The following is a 27,540-nucleotide window of genomic DNA, read 5'->3' as shown; positions in this document are numbered from 1 at the left end:
AGGTAAGCATTATTTTTCCCATTTTATAGATTTGGTATTAACTAATTCCTTTCTTTTCCTGCACATACATGCACACACACATAAATATAACCAAACAAGCAGAGTCAGCATATTTGGCTAAAACGTATTTATTCATTCAGAAAAAAAATATTTATCAAACATCTGCTGTGTGCCAGGCATTGTTCCAAACATTTGGCATAAATCAGTTAATAAAACAATCAAAGATCTCTGTGTTCATGGGGTTTACATCCTTGTGAACAGAAACATAGAATAAGTATACAAACAAAAGTAATAAAATATAAATTATACAGTGTGATTATGATATAATAAGAAAAAATATGTGGCTTTATTATGAAAATAAAAGTGGCTTAAGTTAAGGAGAATGGGAGCACAGTGGTGAGAGGTGCTTGCAATTCCAGGTAGGGCAAAAAGTAGGCACACATTTAAGCTGACATTTAATGAAGGTAACCTGAACAAGGCGAAGGAGTTGGCAGGAGTCTATCTGGAGCCATAGAGCTCCAGGCAGAGAGAACAGCAAGTGCAGAGTCCTCAATCTGTGGGCTTGTATGCTGTGTACCAGGAAAGACCAAAGAGGAGAGTGTGGCTAGAACCAAGTAAGCAGGGAAGAAAGAAGAAATAGAATCAGTAGGGAAAATAATTCCGTATGGTCCTATATAATTCCTTTCATTTAAATAATATTTAGCTCTTATTTATTACAGGAAACGAAAGTATTCATTGCAGACAACTCCTAGATATATATCCTCCATCCTCCATAAATGTATATATAATATGCACTTATACATATTATATTTTATATATTATATTTTTTATATATTACACATTTATTATATGTATATATAATATAATAAATAATATATAGTATATAATATATTGTATACATTATATATCTTTGTATTCTATAAATGATAACATTTATGTATTATGTATTATATATTTATATATACAAATATATATTTATATATTTTATATACATATTATATATATATAATATAGAAAGAGTATTTTGGTACCAAAAAAAGAATTATATTCTACCTAATATTTTCTAAATCAACATAATTTTTGTATACAACCAACCAAATTGTAGACATTTATATTATTCCAACTGTTACCCAATGTCTTAGCCATCTTAGGCTGCCTTAACAAAGTACCATAAACTGGATGGCTTAAATAACACAAACTTATTCCTCACAGTTCTGAAGTCTGAAAGTTTGAGATCAGGGTGCCTGCATGGTTGGGCTTTGGCAAGGGTTCACTTCCTGGCTTGCAGATAAGAGCTTTCTCCCTGTATCCTCACATGGTGGAGAGAGAGAGTGTGTGAGCATGTTTCTGGTATCTCTTCTAATAAGAGCACTAATTCCATCATGATGTCCTCACCTTCATGATCTTATCTAAACCTAATTACCTCCCAAAATCCTCATCCCCAATACTATCACACTGGGGATTAGGGCTTCAAAATATGAATTTTGGGGAGATAAAATTCAGTCCATAGCATTCTATTATTTCTAAACATTGAGACTTAATTGATTTTTTTAATGGTATAAATAACCCAGAGAAAAAATAAATAGTGGAAAATTAATTCGAAACTAAAAGAAACATTTAAAAAATAAGTCATAAAGGATTACAGAATTGCTATTTATTGGGAAAACAAAATCAATAACTTTTGAAAAATCAGATATTATGGATATTAATTTTTATAATAATAATTCTATTAAGTCTTAAAGCCAAACAAATTGCTTCAATTATACTTTTCTTGAATACACTGCTTTTTACAAAATTATTTTCAGTTGAACCACGTTATTTTTTTTGTTAATATGACCTAAGTCAATTGACGCCAAGTGAAATGGGGAATTGAGATGTATTTCCATGAAATTGCAGCTTTGATGACCTAAATGATTTCTCTGGATCAAATTAGGTAAATAAAGCTTATTATCACCTAAAATTCAGAAGGGACTCCACTAGGCCCATAATATATACTTAATAAACACTTGTTGATTGGTTGGTTAGCATAGACAAGAAGGCACGGAATTAAATGGAAATGACACTGTTTCCAGTCATTGATGAAAGTCTTCCTATACCTTGCAAGAAATATTGGCATTATATTCAGTGAAGGACAGCATGCAACAGCCCCAACCACACAAAACATGTCAACAAATTCAAGAAGTTCTAGGTATTCTCATTCTGGTCAGACTTATCAATAGGAAACTGACAATAACATTACTGCTATTTACATATTGGTGCCACACTGGCATGGATTTGCATAATGTATTGAGGCTCTATGCTCTAGAGAGTTGCATTGTAACATATTGGTGCTTAATGAACTCTGAAAAAATTGATTTTCCACAGAGTAAATTAAGGAATGCATTATAGCTGTTAAAGCAATCTTAAGGGAAATCCGAAGCTTCCACTGCAGCACCATGCTTAGTAAGTAATAAATTACATGTTATAGTTATTTGCCTTAATTCATGCTAATTTTCTCCAATTAATGTATCACAGTAATTCAGAAGCCTGTCACAGGAGAGCTAATTATTTATTGGATTTTTGTGTTCAGCTCCCTAGGAGTCTACTAGCAAACAAACTTGCGACTGTCTTTCTCTCAGGTCTACAGTGACATTCTTATGTCTCACTGTAGGGAAGCAAAATTTTTCCCTCTGTTTCCAGTTTTAAAGATAAATTTTGGGGTATCTAAGGCCTGTTCTTGGCTTTTTGATTGATGAAATAGTTTGACAGCCTGCTGCTCTGTTAGGACAAGACCTACTTTCTTCTGTATCAAACTATTTCATCTTATGAGTCTGTATATTTCAGAACTCTCATTAAGGAAAAAGACAGTTTTTAAAAAACTATGCACCCAAGGTGAATTGAAAAATTGCAGCAATTATCTGGATAATTCACACCAGAATTCCCCACTTATATTCCTTTTATTGTTTTTAGAGCACTCCAACAGATTGTCTAGATACTTGTATTCACCTCATCCGCACAGTCTTGGTTCTAAACCTAAAAAAGGCCACATGCTGTATGCTAAAATGTTGTTTGAAAAAAGATTGAATCTAACTCACAATGACAATTGATATCAGCTTCATAAAAGTAGATTTTTATTTTACTGTGGTTCCCTGCTAATTCACAGCCCCCCAAATGAATTATTTATGAGATTAATTTGTTCAATTCATACCTATAAATAATGTGGCAGTTGCTAAATAATTTGCACACTATGATAAGATGCAGACATCAGAGTCAAAGAGGCAGTGCTTCACCAGCTGAGAAATGTTCACTATCTTCTGGAATCCTGAAAGACCCAGGCATTTGCAGACAGTTATTTGTAGAGAGTAAGAAACGTTTGATCTCCTGTTTTGCTCCCTTCTATGAGTATCAGGAGACACTTGTCTGCTGATTGTCATCTTCCAGCCAAATGAAAAAGAGGTGACACCTCTTTAAATCCATGATGCAGTGATGTTTACCAGCAAGTCCTATCACAGTGATCCAAGCTGGCAGTAGGTAAAGCACACCACTGTTTGTGTCACACACAGAAAAACTTTACAACCCTCTTTAATTTGATGCGATGAGGAAATGACATCTTTGTACTCAACCACTTTATACTAGCTTGTTTGCCTTTAACCAATTGAGTATCTGAGAAGCAGCACACTTCTCCAAGCTACGTACAACTTTATACTTTAATGCATGATTACTTCAGAGGAAACTGCCACCACCTACTGTACAGTGTTATTTTTCCTTCCTCTCAGTTGTTTTTATTACCCATTCAAAACCTGAAATAAAAATTATTTTCTTACCAATTAGCTGTCTTCTCCATATGGCATTTAGGTTTCAGCCACTTCTTTCTTTCTGTTATTCTTTTTAAAACTATAATTTAAAAGGTTAAAGTGAACATGTCACTTCCTTGTTCCTTTCCTTATAGGACAGTGGTATTATGAATGATATTACTTGTTGGGAAAGTAAATTTGCAACCATAGCTTTAGCCTTGTTAATTTTGACAAGCTGAAATAAATAAAATAAAGTAAAATAAAATACCTGCCTTATTACTGAATAGAAATGCTCCATGGTAAATGCAGGTGTGGAAGACTCATGTTGATTATTTCATATGTATTCCTATTCCTTCTAAGGTCTAAACTCTCCTAACATACACCACCCCACTGCACAGTATTGAAGGCTTGCACTGTGTTAAGTGTCTTTTCTTTAGTGAAAGACTTAAACATTTTTTCCCTCTTGATTCATCCTTTGCATACATTTTCTTTCCATCAAATTTTATAGGACCATGACAATAAAATCTTGAGTCCTCACTGCATGCTAACTGAGATAATAAAAGTTCAACTTCAACTTCATCCACCCTGTGTATTTTAGATTAGTTAATTTTTTTTCTGGATTCCTAAAAATCTTAGTACATTAGTAAGTTAGTGATGCAGGACAGGTAAGTCTCAAACTGGGGCTTAGCCTGGGAGGGTTCTTGACTTTGCTCAAGAAAAAATTGAACACTGAGCTGGTGGTAGAAGAAAACAGCTTTATTGAGGCAGCAGTGTTACAGCTCCATGACTGCTCCTACAGAGCAGGGCTCCATAGTGTGCTGAGAGTAGCAGTTTAGAGGCAGTTCTGCAGTCATATTTATAACCACTTTAAATTACATGTAAATTAAGGGGGATTATGCAGAAATTTCTAGAAAAAGAGGAATAACTTCCAGGTCATCAAATTACTGCCATGGAAAGGGATGGTAACTTCTGAGTGTTGCCATGACAATGGTAAGCTGACATGGCACATTGGTGGGCATGTCTTAAGGAAAGCTGCTTCCACCTTGTCCTTGTTTTAGCTAGTCCTCAATCTGATCTAGTGTCTGGCCCCACCTCTGGAGTTGAGTCCTGCCTCCTACGCCAGTAGGACTAGCCGGGCCATAGCATCTATGCTTTGCTGATCCTTGAGAGCACAAAACCTGGCACGCAAGGTCTTCTCATTATAGGTCTCTTCAGCTCAGATAACTTAAGTGTTTGTCCTGTGTTTTACAGGTTCCTTTCCTTCTCAGTGTTCTGACTTTACCTCCCTGGACTTGTTTGGGAGACAATCACTCTGAGCCTTGTCAGGCAGGCAGGACAAGGCTGCAGGTGGACTGAGCAGAAACTGCCTTGGTCTATGGCTGGCTGCAGGACCCCTGGGCCTAAGCTGCTTCACCTTTAAAGCATGGCCAGCCAGAGCAGATAATCACTAAACTTCCGAGTATAATGTTTTGTTTTTCTCTAAAAGCACAGTGACAACAGGGCTTAACAAGTAATATCAAGATTCTTCCTGTCCTGCAGAGACAGACCCAGGCCCAGGAAGGGATAAAGAAAGTTATTCTCTCCCTCAACCTTTTTAAATAAGGAAAAAAGGATACTATTGGGTTTTTTTTGTTTTTGAGAAATTTAACTGAGTCTTGTTCTTTTTCTGAGGTGCCCACAGTCTAGGTTATCATTTGCTCCATTTTTAGTAGCATTTTAGGCTCTGGAACTGAAAAATTTTTGTGTCCCAAAGTCTAAGATAATGGTAACAAAGATCTGTTTGTCCACCTCCACTCGGCGGGTCTGAGAATTCTGCGCCTCAAGGAGGTGGGGCAAGGTCAAACTCAGCATCTCCCTGCAGGAATCAGAGGCAGCAGCACGGTGCTGAACTCTTCTCTCTCTCTCTCTTTTTTTTTTTTTTTTTTTTTTTTTCAGACAAGGTCTCCTTCTGCTACCCAGGCTGGAGTGCAGTGGCAAGTCACAGGCAAGATCATTACATACTATGGTCCTGAACTCCTGGGTTCAAACGACCCTCCTGCCTTAACATCCTGAGTAACTGGAGCTACAGGTGTTTGCCACTGCACCTGGCTTCTTCTTCTTCTTTTAATAGTATGGCTCACACTCCACAAAGTAAAATCAATTACTGAATGTTCCCAACACAAAGAAAGATAAATGTTTGAGATGATGGATACACTAATTACTCTGATCTGATCACTATACTTATCTGTATCACATCACTGCGTACCCCATATGTACAATTATTATGTCAATAAAGAAATTTTAAAACTTTTAAAAAGGAACACCAATTAGGAGACACAGAAAAGCCTAATTTAACTAACTTTATTTTTCAGTGAAAAAGAAAGAACGTATCATTGAAACTTTAAAAATAACACATCTATTTTAAGCAGGACCATTTGCTTTCTCTTCTTTGATGTAAACCTAAGCTTTTCATGCTATAATATGTTGTCAATATTTTCCCATCTTATTAAATCTGCTATGACAACAACACTTTAAGGATATTTAAATCATTTTCAATCTTTCTCCATTATAAACAATACTCTAATTACCATTCCTAAAATGTATCTGTGTTAGGAACTTAAGGCTATCTGTAAATGCCCTGGTCCCACACAGACTAGTGGAATCACAATCTTTGAGTATGGAACCCAGTACCTGTATTATTTAAAAGTGCCCCCAGGTGATTCTAATGAAAAACAGGTAAAGCATAGACTGTGAACGATGTTAATAATTTTTGATCTTAGGTTTTGCCTCTTTAAATGGTCAGGGACACATAATACTTCTATTTAGGATTTTTATTATTTTTACTTAGAAACAAAATTAATATTTTGTGCATGAGAATCCTAACTAACCTTTCTTTCTTCAGCAGTCCTCCTATCAACCACTTAAATATGAGATCAAGATGATGGAGGTGCTTTTATAATACTATTTGTTGCCCACTTTCCCTTTTCTGGGAAATATCTTAGAAGCACGTAATGCTAGTGGTTTAGAAGAGTCCTCCAACTTTTTGGCACTAGGGACTAGTTCTATGGAAGACAATTTTTCCATAGCCGGGGTGGGTAGGGGCAATGGTTTTGGGATGTTCCACCTCAGATCATCAGGCATTAGATTATCATAAAGAGCACGCAACCTAGTGTCCTCACATGCACAGTTCACAATAGGGTTCACATTCCTATAAAAATTTAATGTTGCCGCTGACCTGATAGGAGGTGGAACTCAGGCGATAATGCTCGCTTCTCCACCATTCACCTCCTGCTGTGCAGCTCGGTTCCTAAGAGGTCACAGACTGGTATTGGTAGACAGCCGGGGGTTTGGGGACCTCTGGTTTCGAATAAACAGGAAGAATTACAAGTGGTTTTTATGCAGTCTACTACTATTAAGAAATGAATGACTAATACATCCTATTTCCTGTGCCATAAAATATAGATACCTTTAAGTGGTGGTGGATGGTCAGCGGTCAGGATATCAGTGTTGTCCCCTTGCTCCTTCTGGGATAGGACAACAGAATTCTTCAATGGCTCCTCTTTAATACAGTGCAAAAAACAAACAAACAAACAAAAAAACATTAAAAGCTCGGCAACAAAACAAGCACATTTAAGAAGTAATTGTTAATGCAGCAAATATCCATCTATTTATAATTTAATTAAAATATTTATTGAGGAATATTAAGAATCACTCTCCTCTGTGCTGAAGCTACCATAGGATATCAGACAGTCAAGGTTCTAACTCTCATGAAACTTGAAATCTAGTAGGAAAGGTGGGCAGAAAGGAGGAAGTGAAGAAAGAATGGAAAGAGGGAAGAAATGTGAGATGGATCCCATGCTAAAAATTAGAGATGTTATGGAGGAAGTCCTAAACAGATTCTTTAGATTGTGTTGTCAGGAAAGCTTCTTGGTAGAAATGACAATTTAAGGTAAGATCTGAATGGCAGGAAAGAACACCAGTCATTCATGGGATAATCAGAGACTAAGAACATTTCTGGATAAGAAAAGAGTTACAGCAAAGAAAATTCTAAGATGAAAACATACTAACAAAAAATAAAATAAAATAAAACCTGAAAGAAGAACTAGTACATAGTCTATACAAAAGATCATAATTATCTCAATGTCTCTTAGAAATTAATAGGTCACATTTCCTAACAAATCCTTCATGGCTAGTATAAGCATTACGCTCCCTAGTAACAAACCACAAGTGACAGCTGACATCTACATCATTGTTGGGGTTCAATTCCTACAACTCTTCATTGGTCCTAATCTGCTGATGTTCAGACTCCCCTCCTACTATCCACATTCTTGGCTCTGTGCCTCAGTTTTGCACTCTCCTTGTCCCACCACTAGGCTTTTTGCTTTCCCTCTAGGCAGCTCCAGTCTCAATTTCCCTGCTTAAATTTTGGCTTTGTCCATTAACCAAGGCAGGTTCACCGAGTGCTTTGCATTAGCCCCAGCCCTGATTATATTTTCCCACCGTTTTGACTGACATTCCAAAGCAGTCTACTCCCTCCTTCACCCCATTCCTGTGCTCCACCTGCAGCAAAGAGAGGCAAATTATATATTAAAATGTAAGGAAATTCTGCAATCGTGACTGTACTGCTATAAACACAATTCTTTTTGAAACATGCACATGTACAGAACCCAGCAAGAATTTCTTTGTAGCAATGGTTCCATTCAATGAATGGCAGAAAAGAAGAGTAAGACTACATAAATACCACGATCTATTATGAGTCATTTGGTTTGTTAGGTAGAGTCTGATAATTATAACTATCAAGAATGAGCTTAGTAAATTGAGAAGGCTTTTCTTGTTTCTGCATTTAAGAAGTTTTGATTTCATTAGAAGTCAAAATTGTACGGAAAAAAATATCTTTCACTTCCAGTTACAGAGAGGGTATTAGGCTGTGTAGATCCAATTTTCTACCTTCTGGAGTTCCACTGAACTGCTTAACCAGATGTCCAGCATTAGGCATGCTTACTCTACCACACTTGACGTTAAAGTGCCATGCTCACATCAACTGCATTGTAAAGACAAAAGATAAATGACATTTTGATAATGAGCATAACCCACTTGAGTCCATGATTTTAGCATGTTAAGGGTTAGACCTATGTAAATTTATTTCATATTTCTATGAGCATGTATTTTCATTTTTTGAAGTTTATTGAGTGTGCCAATAGGAAGACTAACTCTAAAAGTCATTTTTTTAAAAAATGCAGTTGTCAACACAGTACAATTTGGCACTTTCTGCACAAAAGTACTGTTTATTTAAATTGCTTCCTCCTGGTATGGGGCAATGAGCACTGGATTTGGAGTATTGTATTTGATAGTGACTTCCAAGTTTTGTTCTCCTGCATAGATCTTGCTACTGATCTAGAGGCATATATGTTACTCTACTCACATCTGTGTATTCCTTTAGGTACTTCATACTTCACTTGTCTAAAAGAGAAGCCAGTATTTCTCACTACTGTACACACACACACATAGTCACACAGACATATGCTACTTTTCATTATCGTAGTTACTGAACATGCCTCAAGGAGTTTACGCCTGCTGTTCTTTCTGCCTGGAATGCCCTTCTCCCAGATTTCTACATAGCCCACTCTCTCCTCTCCTTCCATCTATGATCTCTTCTAAGTGAAACCTTCCCTGACCACCTATTTAAAAACGTAATTTGTTCACAGTATTCTCTATCCTCCCTTTTTCTTTTGTTTTTTGATAACCCTTAAAACTATCTGATATACTATATATTTCAGGTATTTATGTAATAAATAGATAATTGTATAAATAAATAATTATTATTTATTTTGTCTAGCAATCTGCCTTCAGAAAGGGAGTAAATTTTTTGTCTGGGTGATATTAAGTAAATTAAATTCAAGAAGCCCAGATTCCTTATCTGTAAAATGCCAATAATAATAATTAGAGCTATGTCATAGGATGTTATGAACATTAGATAGGTAGTACAGTGTATGTAAAACACTTCATACAATGTTCATACCTTACGTGTAGTCCAATACAATTTAACTAATTCTCTTTATTTTCTTAATCTGTAAAGTGAAGACAGTGCTGCAGTGGGTTGAATGACCCCTAAAAGATCTGTCCACATCCTAATCCTGGGAACCTGTGAATGTTACCTTAATTGAGAACAGGGTCTTCGCAGATGTAATTAAGCTACAGGTCTTGAGATGAAAAGATCATCCTCAAATATGTGTGTGGGCCCCAAATTCAATGACAAGTGTCCTTATAAAAGATACACAGAGGAGACAAAGACAAGAGGGGAGGTGGCAATGTGACCATGCAGACAGAGATTAGAATGATGCAGCCACAAGTCAAGGAATGCAACAGTCACCAGAAGTGGGAATGGATTTTCCCCAAGAGACCCCAGGGGTAGTGCAGCTTTGCTAGATTTTGGAGTTCTAGTCTCCAGAACTGGGGAGAATACATTTCTGTTGTTTTAAGCCTCCGAATGTGTGGTGGTTATTACGGCATGCCTAGGAAACGAATACACCATCTCATAGAATCCTTGTGAGGTTAAAGAAGTTAATGTGTGATGAGTGCTTAGTGCCTGTAAATAACACATTAAATGAACATCAATTGTTTTTAGTTACCAGCCAAATTGTAACTCAGTTATATATCGGGAGTCCTCTGACTTTGAATGCATTGTGAAATGAAATAAAGAAAGCCCCCATGGTTGATTTCTTCAATCTAAACTTTAAGCTGATTTGTTTCGTCTCCATCTGTCTACAATAATTCCTTTAGGAAATCTGTTGCTCTGTTGTTAATTTTAACTGTATTTGCCGTTAAGTTCTCTAGGATTGCAGAACAAAGGGCACTGTGGCAATGTGAGAATGTATTGTATTGTTCTCTGTTATATTCTAAAGGGATGTATTAATGGTGGAGTTTTAAGCTAAACTTATAATTTCTAGGATTTTATTGTGTTCAATCTCCAGTGTATCTGCCCTTTTAAAAGAATTGTTTTTTTCCCCCAAAATTTGAATCCAGTTCAACACTAATATTTTGGAAGTATTCCATTTAAACTTTCACTCATACATTATATCTGGGTAATAAAATAAACACAGGAATGTCATCATTTAACACTTTATCTCTGAAATGGCAAAGTCAGATGACATTAGGTTTTTCTATTTTCCAGGATGTATACTGAGCATGACACTGCTCTGCATTTTTCTTCAAATAATTTAGGTTATCCTTATACAAATCACCATTTTACCCTTTCAATTCAGGACTGTGATTTGCCATTTAAGTTAAACGCCCAATTAATTCATTAAAAAGAATAAATTGTTTGACTGGCTGATCCAACAATCCAGCCACGGTGAACTGCAGGTGTATGCACCTGGAGAAAAGTGCTAGGTCAAGCACTGCCCAGTCCCCCAGTCACAAAGCACCACTGTTCTCTCTTCATCCAATAAGTTCCTATCTGGGAAGAACGGAAGGAGCGGGAGACAGAGAGCAAATCACTGACCTCCAAATTCCCAAGAGGCCAGGATTACAGTAAAGGCGAAAATAAATGGGTGTGTTTTCCTATTTCTATTTCCTTATTAGAAAAGGACCACACAGAGTGAGCATCAGTAACAAAATAAAACTGTAAAAACAAGATTTTGGCAGGAAAGGGAGGTGTAAGGAGGAAGGTGAGAAGGACATATTTGGAAGTATTCCACCTCATTTTCCCTCAGAATAGTCAGTGAGCCAATAACATAAATCAAGAAAATACTTTAAAACATAAATTGTCTTTGAAGACCATTTATTATATATGTACAAGGTCAGCTTGGTGATCTATGGAAGCACAAGCAAATGTGTAATAAGTGTACTTGAATTGTTAAGAAATGAAATAATATGTTTAAAACCCCATTTGAATACATGAAATCCTAGAAAGCTTTTGTGCTTCCTTGAGCACTTTAAAACCAAGGATAGGAGAATATTATTTCTGGATACACCATTAAACTTTATTTAGAAAACAAAACTTGTTTTCTATTTAAATTATGGTAGCATTCCCCCAGCAATGTAGAATTATCCACATAGCTACACAAATGCAGGGTACTATAGGTGTATGCTAATTTATTTCTTATCAGTATATTCCAGTGATCTGTTTCATAATCACATTTGATACAGAATTCAGTGAAAGTAATGGTAGTGAATACCTATGTAACATGGACAAAATATTGCTTCTAAAGTGGTAAATGAAAACTTCTAAAATATCAGATTTTAGATGAAAGTCATATCTATGGGGAAAGGTAAACATTAGTTTTGGAAGAACAGATGAAATGTTTCTTAACAGGGTTGGCAAGATATGTGGAAAGTATTCCTCATGCACATTTTTTTTTTCCGCCTGAACAAGGGATAGTTTGTGAAGAGAGAAATTAGAGTAGGCAAAACAAGTTGGGATAGATTGTAGGCAACAGTTTAATGAGTAAACCATCCACAAATTCCCAGAAACTATTAGGCACTGAGAAGAATTGTCACTAAATACATGGTAGTGATTACCCTTAAAACCTCATTCAACTCAGAAACATGTATTTAATTATTCCTGTTATTTTTCTGAGTATTTTTGCATGTGAACAAAATTTGCCCAGAACCTGGAGACTGTAATTTTTCTCCATAAAATACGTGGATTATCAGTGTGTTTGACTTTTACAAACATGGTTAGCATCCATGATTCAGACAGACACACGTTTAAAATGGCAGAAAATTACAATTATTCAGCAGAACAAATTGATAACAGGAACTTAAGGATTTATCACATGCCTGACATTAGACTAGATGGAAATATTGAGAAATATGACATGGCTACTGTTCTCAAGAACTTTACCCATTTCACTGAAGAAAAAGAAATAACACACAAGAACTAAGTAATAAATGGGTACATGTCATATACAAGCATCATAGGAGTTCAAAGAAGAGAGAGTAAAAGTGACATCAGGGAAGGCTAAGATTATGCTGACTGCAGAGAAATGCATGAATTAACTACGTCCGTCATTTTCAAGGGAGGAAGGATATCCACTAAGTGGAAAGAAAGGTTGTTACTTGGAAAGAAATGCATATTCAATATTACAACAATTTTATATATTTTTTAAAAAACAAACCAATAACTTCTGCTTTTATAACACAAATCAAGGGAAGCAAAGCTTTACAAACCCCTGTCTGGTAGGATAAGCAAAAAGCTATGATTCTTTAATGGAATAAAGGAATGAGGAACAAATCGGAATCCCCAAAGGCAGCCAAAATAATGGTTTCCCACAGTTGAGAAACACTGGAGGAGGGATCCAAGGTGATGTGAACACACTCTAGATGGGAGATGAGGCAGCTTGGGGAGGAAGTGAGAGAAACCTTGAGATATGAGGAATAAAGTGAAGATATGAGAGTGAAGGAGGGTGTTGGTGGATAGGGATAAAGTGCCAAGCTAAGGAACTGGACTTGCTTTGATAGACAACAAAAAGCCATCTCTGATTCTTAAGCAGAGAATTGTTAAAATGAGTTTAGGAAAGCTAGTCTATCTGATATCAGCATATAGGGTGGGAAGGGAAGATTTAGAGAGGAGAAAATGGAAGAACATAGATGAGTTAGAAATATATTAGAAAAACAGCCATGATGAGCCAGAGCTGGAGAGAAAGTGAGATTAGTAGACTTTCTTCTGTCCCAAAGGAGAAGGAAAGCTATGACTTCAAGTCTGGGAACATAAAATTGTTTGTTTGTTTGTTTGTTTGTTTTTTGAGACGGAGTTTCACTCTTGTTGCCCAGGCTAGAGTGCAAGACACGATCTTGGCTCACTGCAACCTCTGCCTCCCGGGTTCAAGTGATTTTCCTGACTCAGCCTCCCGAGTAGCTGGGATTACAGGTGCCCTCCACCACACCCGGATAATTTTTGTATTTTAGTAGAGACGGGGTTTCACCATGTTGGCCAGGCTGGTCTCAAACTCCTGACCTCAGGTGATCCACCCGCCTTGGCCTCCCAACATAAAACAGATTTGTTGTAACCATGCCCACTCTCCCAACTTTCCCTCCCCAGTGTATGCAGGCAGGTATGCTCTTCTCATGCAGTTAAAGGTAGTTAGTTGGAAAACACACCATAAGTAGGTGTAGGACCCGGTATTAAGGGCTCAATATATCCCATGACTTGGTGTAACTTCTCCTTCTGCATTGGTAGTCTAATTATAAAAACAAGACTTAATTCCTTCTTCCAGTTATGTACATGACAATCAGGCAAGCTCAAGAATAGTTAAATTATGTGCTTTTTCTACAAGTATAAAGAATGCAGTTAAATGTGTGTGTTTTGTTTTTCACTTGTGTGTCTCTTCCAGCATATGTTCTAACTTGGCTATTAGTGAAATGGGGATTATACTTCAAAATCTCCAGTCAAGTGGTATTGAATGATTCCTTCCCGATTGTGGGTCCCCATGTTTCTTTTGTGGCTCTGAAAGTCATGCAAAAGTCTGTGTTACCTGGCCTCTGGAGATGTTAGCAACTGCAGATCCAAAATTGTCTACTTGCAGAAGACGTAAAGTGAAGTGAGAATTTTTATGCCTGGCCAGCTCATAGATTGAGTGGCTGTATTCTGTGGTGTTGGAATGAGAGAACTAGGTAGAAGAACTTAAAAAATGTGTGGTTTCTACCTCACTCTGTTTTCCACAGTACTCTTAATCAAACTCAGATCTGTTGTCCCAAGCTATTTTTACCTTGACATGGTGAGGTATGATTTTAAGTGCCAGTAATATGATTGTTTCCACAATACTGTGACATTTGCTTCCTTAAAAATAATACATGTGGGCCACCCCAAGGACTCTACTGTCAGTGTCATTTTTAGTGATGTCAAAAAAGCCACTGCCAGATTTGACAAAGAAGACAAGCCTACAAATATAATCACCACTGCTGCCCAAGTCACTGGAGAATATGGTAGTGTTTGGAAGAGCTAGAAGTAAATTATTTAGTGCTTATTGTGCCTTTGCGTTCAACATACCACCACCTGGATAATGTGGTTTAACTCTATAGAAAGCAGCAAGACAATTAATGAGGAAATGTACACATAATTTCCGGCTATTAATGATTTTGCTGAATTTGAATAGAGTTTCAATTAAATCTGATATTTTGATGGAAGCAATGATAAATAGGAGAAAACAGCAGATAAACAAACAAAAAAAGAGAAAAGAAGAGGGTGGAAGGTATGGTGACAATATCTGATGATGTCTTTAACAATTTAATTTCCACACCCCTCAAATCAAGACAATATCAGAAAAAGGAAAAGTCAACCCCATATGTACAGTAGTTTGACGTAATAACCTCCTCAGCAAGTTGCTAGAACTAACAATTTGTAACAAGTAATAGCTCATATGTAACTCATAGTATAGACAGCAAAGTGGAAATTGCTTACGTTGAACATTCTTTCCAAGGACTTCAGTAAAATAGCATAAGGAACAATGATCAAGGCTAAATAGCAGCAGGAGAGGGAAACTGACCTTTTAAAAAAAGAAGCCAATACAAGTATTTGGAAAACTACCAGAGAAAGGGTAAATAAAGGCCAGTTCACATGGGAAGGGAATGGCCACAACCTTTCACAAGGTCAAGTCCTCATCAGAGTGCTAAGGGCAAGGGTGCAGGTCTCTGTGTGTGTGCACCCGGAATCTGCTCTGAAGCATGAGAACATTGTTCCTTCATTTCCTTCATCACTGACCCCAGAGATAGCACCACTTAAAGGTGGTAGAAAGAGACAGGAGAGAAGTGAGAAGGCCTGAAAAATGCCCGAGAGGCAGACAACATTCCCTCCTGCACAGCTTCTGCCTCTTCTAGGAAGAAGAGAGGAGAATCACTTTGCATTGCATATAAAAGTTAAATTTTAAATATAAAGGGCAAATTCTTGAACACAAGAATTAGCCTTTTCTAATTGCCAAAAATAGCGGAAAAGTTAGGAAATATGGCTAAAATCCTGTTAAGGGAAGAAAAGACAGAGGGGGCTCAATATAGAACAGTTGAAATTTATTTAAAAATAATAAAATCTTTTCATATTTACCAATACTTCTCACTAAAGCAGTTATATCTTCTTGCTAGTGAGTAAAGAGGCATTTTCTTATATCTTTCTTATCAATTAGCAACATGACACTCTGCTTTTGTTGTCTGTTTGATCCTGATGTTTCACACACATAAAACTGGACCCAGTGCTAAAACTTACTCTCCATGTCTACACTCACCACACTTCCATTTTTATTTGATTTTCAAAACAGCTTTATTGAGATAGAATTCACATACTACGCAATTCATCCATTGAAAATATATAAGTTGTAATACAGGTTCTTAGTACAATACAGAGCTGTGCAACCCTTACCACAATCTTATAACATTTTTATCATTCAGAAACTCCGCAGTTTTTCATTGTAATTTCCCCTTCCAGCCCTAAGCAACCACTAATTAATTTCTGTCTATTTAGGTTTCCCTATTCTGAATATTTTATACATGGTCTTATGCTGCTTAACAGTTTTGGTGAACAACAGACCATATATACAACAGTGATCCCATAGGATTATAACGGAGCTGGAAAATCATTACTGCCTAGGGACATCATAGCAGTCTTAATGTCATAGTGGAACACACTATTCACATGTTTGTGGGGATGCTGCTGTAAACAAACCTACTGCACTGATAGTCATATAAAAGTCTAGCACATACAATTATGTATGCTACATAACACTTGATCATAAATGACTACATTATACATTATTGCCTTATGTGCTTACTATACCATAGCTTTTTATTTTAGAGTATATTCCCTCTCTCTCTCTCTCTCTTTCTATATATATATATGTTCTAAAGTCCACTGTAAAACAGCCATAGGCAGGTCCTTCAGGAGGTATTTCAGAAGAAGGCATTGTTATCATAGAAGATGGCAGCTCTGTGCATGCTATCACCCCTGAAAATCTCAGTGGGACAAGATGTATAGGTGGGAGACAGTGATATTGATGCGCCTGACCCCGTGTAGGCCTAGGCTAATGTGTGTTTTTGCCTCTGTTTTTTAACAAAGAAGTTTAAAAGTAAAAAAATAGAATAAAAAAATTTTAAAAACTAAAAGGCATACAGAATAGGGATATTAAAAAAAAAATTTTGTACAGCTGTACAATGTATTTGCGTTTTAACCTAAGTATTATTACAAAAGAGTCAAAAAGTCAAAAAAATCAAGAGGTTATTACGTAAAAAAGTTATAGTAAGCTAAGGTTGTTATTGAAGAAAGAAATGTTTTAAATAAATTTAGTGTGGCTTAAGTGTACAGTGTTTATAAAGACTACAGAATGCACAATAATGTCCTAGGCCTTCACATTCATTCACCACTCACTACCTCACCCAAAGAAACTTCCAGTCCTGAAAAGCCCATTCAAAATAGGTGCTCTATACAGATGTACTTTTCTTTTAATCTTTTATTCCAAATTTTTACTGTACCTTTTCTATGCTTAGACATGTTTGGACACACAAATACCATTGTGTTACAACTGCCCACACTGTTCAGTACAGTAACATGTTGTACAGGTATTTGGCCTAGGAGCAATAGACCGTATCATACTGTAGTAGGCTATATACCATCTAGGTTTGTGAAGTACAATCTATAATGTTTGCACGAGGAGAAAATGGCTTAATGATGAACTTCTTAGAACATATCTCTGTTGTTAAGCAATGCATAACTGTATAAGGAATCATACAATATGTGACTGATTTTTAGCATAATGTTAGAAGGTTCATTCATATTGTAGAATAAATCAGAACTTCATTCCTTTTTGTAGTCCAATAATATTGTATGACAAAGATATACCAAATTTTGTTCATTCATCCTTTAGTTGATAAACATTTGAATGGTTTCCACCTTTTGGCTGTTATGTATGATGCTACTATGAATACTGTTCCACAAGTTTTATGTGGACGCATGTTTTATTTCTCACAGGTATATATCTAGAGGTGAAACTACTGGGTTGTGAGGAAGCTCTGTTTAACCTTTTTAAAAAATGCCAGACTGTTTCCAGAGCGACTGTACCTTCTACAATTTCTTTCCATTCTCACCAACACTTACTATTACCTTTCTTTTTATCATAGTCATTCCAGTTCGTATCAGTGGTATGTAATCATGGTTTTGATTTGCATTTCAGTGATGGTTAATTATAGGGACATCTTTTCATCTGTCTAATGCCATTTGTATCTCTTCTTTGGAGAAACGTCTAGTTGAATCCTTTGCCTCTATTTTAATTCTATGAGTTTTTTTATCCACTTTCTTGATGGTGTCCTTCAAACTACAAAACATTTTTAATTTTTGTCTCATTTATCTGTTAGGCTGTTGTCATTGCTTGTACTTTTACTGATGTATCTAAGAGATTATTACCTAACAAATATTTATGAGATTCTGCCTATGTTTTCTTCTAAGAGTTTAATAAGTCAGCTGTTATATTTAGGTCTTTGAGCCATTTTGAATTAATTTTTATATATGATGTGATATAAGAGACCAACTTTATTTATTTGAACACAGATATGCAGTTGTCCCAATACCATTTGTTGACAAGACTCTTCTTTTCCCCAGTGAATTAATGCATTGACACCAACTAGATTTTAATGTAACTTCTTTGCTGAATTTTTCTCTCCATAATATGCTTTTGGCCTTGGCTCCAAGTTCTTGAGCCCAGATTATTTCTTATAACGAAATTTGGCACCCTAACTTTTTTGAGTAAATTTCTCTCTTCTCTGGCTGACCTGAAAACTTAAGCTACTAATCAGCAATAGCTAGTTGTTTTTCCCTCAATTCCTACAGCACTACCCACAGAAACCATCATAGCTTTGCTATGGTGCAACCTTTAAGGTACAGTTGAGCTTACTCCTGGTCTGGCCCACAGCCAGTGATTAACGATCCAATTTCTTCAAAAGTCACTTCTGTAAAATCACTCATACATGTAGTTGACTCTTGAACAACACGAGTTTGAACTGCATGGATACACTTATATGTGAATTTTTAAAAAAATAAATGTATTAGAAAATTGGAAATCTGTGACAATTTGAAAAAACTTGCAGATGAGTCATGTAATTTAAAATATTTTTAAAAAATAAAAAGAAGTTGGCAGGGTGCGGTGGCTAACGCCTGTAATCCCAGCACTTTGGGAGGCTGAGGCAGGTGGATCACAAGGTCGGGAGATCAAGACCATCCTGGCTAACATGGTGAAACCCCATGCCTACTAAAAATACAAAAAAAATTAGCCGGGCGTGGTGGCAGGCACCTGTAGTCCCAGCTACTCGGGAGGCTGAGGCAGGAGAATGGCCTGAACCCAGGAGGCGGAGCTTGCAGTGAGCCGAGATCGCGCCACTGCACTTCAGCCTGGGTGACAGAGTGAGACTCTGTCTCAAAAAATAAATAAATAAATAAATAAATAAAAAAAAAGAAGTTTAGGTATGTTACAAATACATAAAATATATTAGAGATTAGATATGAGTCTCTTTTATCATATATTACTATAAAATACATACGAATTTATTGTAAAATGTTAAAATTTATCAAAGCTTATGACCACAAACACAGACCATACATGGCACCATTCACAGTCAGATAAACGTAAACAAAAGTAAAGATGCAGCATTAAATCATAATTGCATAAAATTCACTTTAGTACATACTGCACTACTATAACAATATGGTAGCTACTTCCTGTTGCTATTGCAGTGAGCTCAAGTGTTGCAACTATCCACTTAAATCGCCTGTGATGCTAATGTCTCCATGTAAGTGGGTGTATCTAGTAAATTTTGTATTGCATTAAAAAGCAATTTCAAAGTTCCAGAGTATTTTTCATCTGGAACTTTTGTTTAGTGCAATATCATAATCTTGAGTAACACCGTGAGGCCCACACAAGGGGCCACCAGTGATGCTGGGAAGTGCTCCCAAATAGCAAGTCATGACATTACAAGAAAAAGTTAAATTGCTTGATATGTATCATAGATTGAGTTCTGCCACTGTGGGCACCCGCCATTTCAGAGAATTTGTCTTTTAAACAGGTGATATAAACTTACAGTATTGATAAATATAGTACAGTAATATAAATGTATTTTCTCTTTCTTATTTTCTTCATAACATTTTCTTTTCTCTCCATTGGTTTATTATAAGAATACAGTATATGATATATATATCATGAAAAATATGTGTTAATCAACTGTTCATGTTATTGTTGAGGTTTCTGGTCAACAGTAGGCTATTAGTAAAGTTTTTGAGGAGTCAAAAATTATACTCAGATTTTTGACTGCACAAGGAGTCGGCTCCCTCATAACCCCTCTGTTGTTTAAGGGTCAGCTGTAAATCTTTAATCTCAGCCCCTCTCTCAGGCTCTAACCAGAAATTTCTAATCTCCGGCTGGTATCTCCAGATAGATGTACCATTACTACCACAAAGTCAAATAAATAAAGCAATGTGTTACCCATAAAACTTGTTTCAACTCCAGAGTTCTGTTTTCCAGTGAGGAGAATTATCATTTTTTCTAATCAATAGGCCTGAAACTTCAAATTCATTTCTAATATTCTTCGCTACCTTGTCTCAGTGTAGCAATTTTGTTTGTTTATTTGTTTGTTTGATCAGTGGACAAATCAGAACTACCTTCCTGGGAATTTGGATCTTAAGCAAAGACTGTATAATTTTTCTAAGACTGCAATAACAAACTACTACAAAGTGGGTGGCTTAAACAACAGAACTCATTGTCTTACCATTCTGAAGGCTACAATCAAGGTGATGGTAGAGTCAGTCTAACCTTCTGAGTATTCTGAGGGAGAAATCTGATCCACTCCTGTCTCCTAGCTTCTGGTGGTTTGCTGTCAGTCCTGGGTGTTTCTTGGCTTCTGCTACAATACCCTTATTTCTACCTTCATTTTCACATGGTAGTGTGTGTGTGTGTGTGTGTGTGTGTATTCACATTTTCTCTCTATGTTAGAACACTGGTCATATTGGATTAGGGGCCCACCCTACTCCAGGATAACTTCATCTTAACTAATTATGCCTGCAATGACCCTATTTCCAAACAAAGTAACATTCTGAAGTTCTGGGGGTTAAAACTTCAACATACAAATTTTGAAGGACACAATTCAACCAATAGCAAAGACACAGAAGACAAAAGGAGTTTAGGAAACCCTAGTAGAGAAATTCTACTTTTCTGCTGTTGAAAACACCAGAGCTTATTTGATTAGCACACTTTCTAAAAGTGCATTGTTTCCACAGGTCAGAATTATCCAGGAAACAGGCTCTGAGAATGAGATCTGCATGTGGGAAGCTTACTGAGGGATTGAAAAGATTTCCCATATAGAGATATTTAAAGGACACATAGACCTGATAGAGCATACTTATGTAACACTTTTATTTAAAGACAAAAGATACAGTGCCATTAAAAAAAAAAAAAGCAAGTACAGGCAAACATTATGGTCAGAAAGATATCCATACACTAGCTCCCATGGGCCTCATATGTGTAAGGGTTGTACTTCATAGCTGGATTCAACCAAGAACTATGTGAGAAAGTTTGGCTTTGGGAGAGCTCAAAGCAGAAGCTCCAATAAAATTTTTATGCCTCTCTGGTCATGCTGTCAAACCAGGCTGTTTAACCAGTTAAAACATTTGGAAACCATCAGTAAAAACATAAAATAAAATTGGGGTTTGGCAGGGAAGTTTCAGACTTTTAACAGTATGTGATAAATCCTACTACCCTGGTCTTTTCCAAGAGTCAAAGTCATACTTTCAAGTATCTCTAGAGCTAATGGTAGAGTTATCTCATTAAAGCAATAAATCAGCTCCATCCTCTGTAAGATTGATCTTGGGATCAAAACCTTCCTCTAAGGCAGTGAAATGAAACATATTGGGAAGTAGGAGACGTTGGGATGTGGTGCAGTTGCAATGGAGTCTTCAGCCAATCCTATGGAGAACTCTGGAGCTAGGATGGCTCTTCAGAGGTGTCCCAAATTGAGGCAAGGAGTCAAAGAGAAAAAGGTATATTCCCCCATCAAACATCCCCCATTCATGGGATGGAAATTGAATAAGGCTGAACAGAGTGGGGCTTTAATCAAGGTAACACCCCTGGGAAGTCAGCTCTCTTTAGCCAAGGTAAATTCCCATAGAGGGAGTGGGTTGGCAGTGGTGAACTTCCAAAACATTCTGAAGCTGGAGAATGAGGACCTCAGTACTCAAAGATTAAGAGCCAAAGTATTACAGCTCTTTTTTTCATTCTACGTATGGCTCCAATGTTCCTCCAACAAGTTCCACCTTCACTTAAATTTTTAAAGTTGATTTATGTTGCTTACCATCAGTGAAATTTAACTGATACAACATCAATATAAAATTAGTTCCCAACATTTTCTAGTTTCTCCATTTTTGTTCTCTTTAATGACATAATTGGCATGAATCCCACTTCCAATCTCTCATAATCTACCCTTCCACAAGCAAGTCTATATTTAAATTTATACTCCAAATTATGTCTGCCACATTGTTGTTGAACATAGGAATGTCCTTAGTAAAATTTGGCCCTCTGGTGAGCAGAATAATGGTCCTTCCAAGGGTACATAGGCCATGAGTAGAGCATGGGAGTAATATTAGATATATACTGATCTGAAATGGAAGGGCAAGAATTAACGAAATAACTACCTGAAGAGTCTTGCTCCAGAAATATAGGTAGTTATAAAATTTTCAAAGATCTGGAGGTACAGAAGCATGTGCCAACATTAAGAAAGCAGCCAGTATCTTAGGTCTCTGATGAGACAGCAGATTGCCATCAAGTTTATAGATTTCGACAGCAAAGGAAACCAGGATGCATAGTGCTTCAACAGGTGACCAGTCAGGCAGCAAGCAATATTTATGTTCAGTGGGGACAGGCCTCAGCCTCTGTGTTACTCTTTAAATACATAACTTTGGTGTAAGAGCAGAAGACTACTGAGTTTATGGAAGGATGTCAAGCTCTTAGTTGGGGTTATAGGGCAGAATTCTAGCACTGAACATAAAAGGTAACTGGAATAAATTTGGGAGTAAAGTCAAAACAAAAACTCAGTATCAATGGATTAAGCCAGAATGGTGGAGGAGGAAATAATTATCGCTTTGAAGCAACATGAGTTTCTACTCCCTGAGATTGAAGGAGCTGACTCCTGGATATTGGCAGTGAGGGGAATGCAGGAGCAATCAATACTATAGGTAAAACTCTATGGTTTGCCCAGGACAGTCCTGGTTTTGCCCCTTATACCAGAGTCCTTCTTCATTCAGAATTTGCACTAGAGGAAATGCCCAAGTTTAGTTGACATATATGTGATCACTCTACTAGCCACATGATCTGGAGAAGGGGAAGGCCAAATGATAATGAGACCTAATATTTACCGCCCCTGCCAGATAAGCTTAAATGCTGCAGTGGAGACAATGAGAGCAGAAGGTAGACAGAACCAGCAGAGGTACATAGACTGGTAGAATGAGGCAACAAAGGAAAAAGTGATCAAAGACCACCTACCCAGGCAGAGAAGCAAATGCACTCTGATATCCAAATATAGCTTTCTTTTGGTATGTGAGTTAAAAAAAATAATATTAATGCCTTAGTTAATTATATAATGCTTCCCCCACAGAACTACAATTTCTTTCTACACTTTAACTTTTTTGTTTTCTCATTGTCAAGTGACCCTATTGTTTCCCAAATGAATCAGTTGGATTTGGCTTGGATTAATTTAATTGAAACAACCACTATCATGATGGAAAAAAAAATGTGTATCCAGTTAATATAATAGAACTGATTACATGACTGTGGTCCGAAAAACAAAAAAGAAAAAAATATGCAATCATATATATCTAAATCTCTACCAAAGCAAACTCCACAAATCCAGTAAAATTATGCATTTTACTAATTTGCTTTAATTCAAGTCAATTCTATAGCTTAAATTTAACGTTCCCACTCCTGGGAAGCCAAATTCTTTAGAGATTGAATATCTTAAATCCTTAGGCCAAGATAGAGCCTTTAATTGAAAAATGATCTTATTCTTTCTTTCTGTGTTAAGGGGTAAAAAATTAAAATCACTGTATTTTTTCCCCTTCTGGTCCTAAGAGAGGTTTCCCCATTCATGACATAATTGAAAGTTTTCAAACCTAAAACACTTTTACAGCAGGAACAAATCAGGCTAAATAGAATCCCTCTCTCAGCTTTTTGGAGAAGAGGCTCCACGAAGCTCTCAGAGGGCTCAAAGTAGGACAGTGTAGTAAGAAATGAGGCTACAAATAAGGGCAGGGTACCAATGGGGAAAGGGGGCTTAGCAAATAATTGCCTAAGAAAACATTCACCAAAAGTTGGAAATCTTATAACCAGGGTGGCCAACAACATTAAGTAAGAGTTTATTTATATTGATATATAAACAAATGACTAAGAAGACATAAATTCTCTAAAATACTGTTTTCTATATTTAATCAATTTCAAAGCAGTACAGTGCAGTGGTCAAGAGTATAACCTTGAGTATCAGTCTACCTGGTCCCTGCTCTTAGCTCAATCTCCTACAATGTAGGAGATGTAACTAACCCCAGATACATTATATAACCATTAATTCTCAGTTTCATCATCAGTAAAACAGGGTTGGTCATAGTAGTATGTCACAGAGTTATGAGAATATATCCAATTAATGTATGCTCTAAAAACATTTAATATCATTTTTTCTAATTCTTTATCATTCTGCCAGTGAAAGTCAGCAGAAATTTTAATGACTTCTTATCTGGGAACTGGATGGTTTCCACTGAGTGAGATGGTTTTGTTCATTCAGGTTTCTCTTTATAATCATCTCTGAGGCTCTCTTTCAACTCTCCCTGGATCAAACAATTGTCAGCATTTGCACATATGGGGATATTTAACCACATAGTTTGGACAACAAATTTGCTTCTGAAGACTAGTGATTCTGTTTCTAGTGTAGTTTAGAATCCAAAACATGTTCTTCATCCTGAGATATACTCATACCACATGGCTTGTACTAAAGGAAATAAAGTCACTTGCAAAGTACATTGAGGACAAAGAGATAAAATAATGAATTTCATTACTGCTTTAAAACCTAAGTTTTAGAACAGTCCCTCAAACAATTTTAGCCCATATGTATGTGGGCTATATACTTTTGATAAGTATAAATATAATGAAACATTCATAGGTATTATTAAGTAATATGTGGAATTCATAGGTATTAATAAGTAATATTTGGAATATGCAGATAAACACTGCATACTAGGACTACATGAAGAGTACATTGAAGGTCTTATTGTACAGGTGCATACAGAGACATTAATTCTCATGTTGGCCCAGAAGGACATACTTACTTTACCAAAGGAAAGAACTTTTATTAGCTTCCTTCACTGCTCTAAGGTTGTTTTCTTGTGGGAATAAAATAGGTATAAATTTGCCTATATTTGGCAGTTATAATGAGGATTAAATAAAATCATGTATATATAGTATATATAGCACAGGGCCTGATATAGGGCAAGTACTCAATACGTGATATCATTAGCCCTATTAGTGTGTTAGAGCATATTTTCACACTATGTACAAAATTCTTAAAATTTATAATGTAGAAGTCAGGGAATTAGAAAAATAAATTGAATATAAAAGCTACTGATTAAGTATCAGTGTATTTTTTTTCCAGGATTTATATTCCTTGTGCATTTCCAATTTTTTTTTACTTTGTAATCGTCTTTCAAGTTCTTTCCTCATTTTGAAAAATTCAAAGATAAATAATAAAAACACATCCTAAGAAGGCTATGATATTAGAAAGAAAGCTTACAGCCAGGTGTGTTCTTTAATCTCTGTGAAACTTAATAGGAATTCTATTTTCTTCTTCTGACTTGAATAACATTTTCTTTTGAAGTAATTTAAAACATATAGCTATCAATATTATATATATTCAATAAGAAAATTCCAATAAGCAAGGAAAAGAAAATACAAATTACTTTTGGTAATTATCTGCTTCAACCATAACAGAGGAACTGGTACTAAACAAATTCTGCCACCAAAAACAATTATAAAACTGGAAAAATATGTAATGCAACTCTTTTAAGCATTGGGCAGTAGGCAGCACAAGAGCATAATCTCTGAAAGAAGGGAAACTCACAAGGTGAATCACAAGTTTGTTCTAGCTCTCTGCCTAGAGATAATTTCCTAGTTCCCAGCCTAGGGAGCTTGAGTTCAAGTGGAGCATGGTGGTCCTCCTCAGATGTGAAAGCAGACATACACGTTTGAGGCCACCAAAGTGACTGGAATCTGTGGGGCAGGAAACTGAAAAGATGGGAGCTACACAGGGATTGGGAGTGGGAAAGGCAGAAGCCCATTTAGGGATTCTCTATGAATCTTTGGCTGAGGACTGGTTTGCACATGCTTGGAACCAGACTATATAAGGCTTAACAATGAGTAGCGACTATAGGTCTGAGAGAGAAACAGAAATACTAGAGATCAAACAGTGCTGGGAAGTAGAGTTTCAGCCCAATTCCAACACAGACATCTAACTGAAAATCAGAAAGGACACAACCTGAGGACTAAAGATCACACCCTAGAGTAGACCTATTCTAGACATGCTCTAACGAAGCCTGAATAACAAAAGTCAAAAATTCTTTAAATAAGTTCAGGGGATGTAGTACTTGGGAGCTCAGATCCTTCCAATTTAGAGGGGCTTAAGAAGCAAGTTGGGCTTTTCACAGAACTACCATAAAAAAGCATAAAAACAGACACATGTTCACTGCAATCAGCCAGTTATTGGCCTGCCTGCAAGAACAAAAATCAATGTTCTTTAGAGGTGGATAGCAGAATCTAGAATCACAACAATGTATTACCCTAACATCTGGTATATAATAAATATCAGTGTACATGCAAACAGGAAAATGTGGCCCATATTCAAGAAACAAAAGCAGTCAATAACTGACTCTGAAAAGGTTCAGATGTTGGATTTAGCAGGAAAAAATTCAAAGAAGTTATTACAAGTAATTTTAAATATATAAAGGAAAATATGGTCATTTTGAGTGAACAGATAGGGAATCTGAGCAGATAAATGGAAAACAAGAACCAAATGAAAGTGGAAACAATAAATGAATTTTTTAAAAATTCCGACAGGTTTAACAACAGATTAGAGATGACAGAAGGCAGAATCAGTAAACTTGAAGCTAGAGCAAAAATAATTATACAATCTGAAAGCCAGGCAAAAGTATTACATTCAAAACTTGGGAAGATACAGTGAAAGATATACATAGAGAGAAACAGTGGCATTAAATGTATCTCTAAAACAACAAACACACACTAAAAATGAATAAGAAGCCACCTGATGACCCACATACATAAGGTCAAACTAAACCTAAATGAAAGAGATAATATATATAAGAAAATAATTTTTTTTAAAAATAGAAAATAAATGCCCCAAAGGGGATCAACAAAGCCAAAGTCTGGTTCTTCGAAAAAAATTGAAAGATATATATCCAGTACTTAATTTTCCACATATGTCCAAATGTTTTATATATGAATATATATGTAGCTATTCATGTAATGAATATGTCATATCTAATATATAAAATGATTTAGCTATATTAATACTAAACAGCTTATTTTCTTGGTATTTATGATTAATGATAGTCATATCTTAATTTTGAATTACTTTATTCAAAAGATAAAGTGACTTTTGCGTTCCATTTAACATATTGTACTTTTAACATAATATCAACTCATGTTCTGTTGTTGATTATGCTTGCCTTGTTGATTTTAAGTATTAAGTTACTTTGAATTTGTGTGTAGGTTTTAAC

General features: G+C 36.1%; 1 long non-coding RNA gene across 1 annotated transcript in view; it reads right to left on the bottom strand.

Moving 5' to 3' along the window:
- Window positions 1–237: 237 nt before the first annotated feature.
- LOC134739883 (uncharacterized) overlaps window positions 238–27,540 on the bottom strand; it is a 32,801-nt gene continuing 5,498 nt past the window's right edge. The window contains exons 2-5 of the long non-coding RNA XR_010126972.1: window positions 7,219–7,311; window positions 6,988–7,109; window positions 3,804–3,873; window positions 238–604 (exon numbers count right to left, since the gene is read on the bottom strand). This is a non-coding gene — a long non-coding RNA (uncharacterized LOC134739883). The remainder of the gene's footprint in view (window positions 605–3,803; window positions 3,874–6,987; window positions 7,110–7,218; window positions 7,312–27,540) is intronic.

This window comes from Pongo pygmaeus, chromosome 6 (assembly GCF_028885625.2).
Source record: "Pongo pygmaeus isolate AG05252 chromosome 6, NHGRI_mPonPyg2-v2.0_pri, whole genome shotgun sequence".
Classification (NCBI taxonomy): Eukaryota; Metazoa; Chordata; class Mammalia; order Primates; family Hominidae; genus Pongo; species Pongo pygmaeus.
Note: the sequence above shows the minus strand (reverse complement) of the source record. Positions and strands in the feature narration are given on the sequence as shown.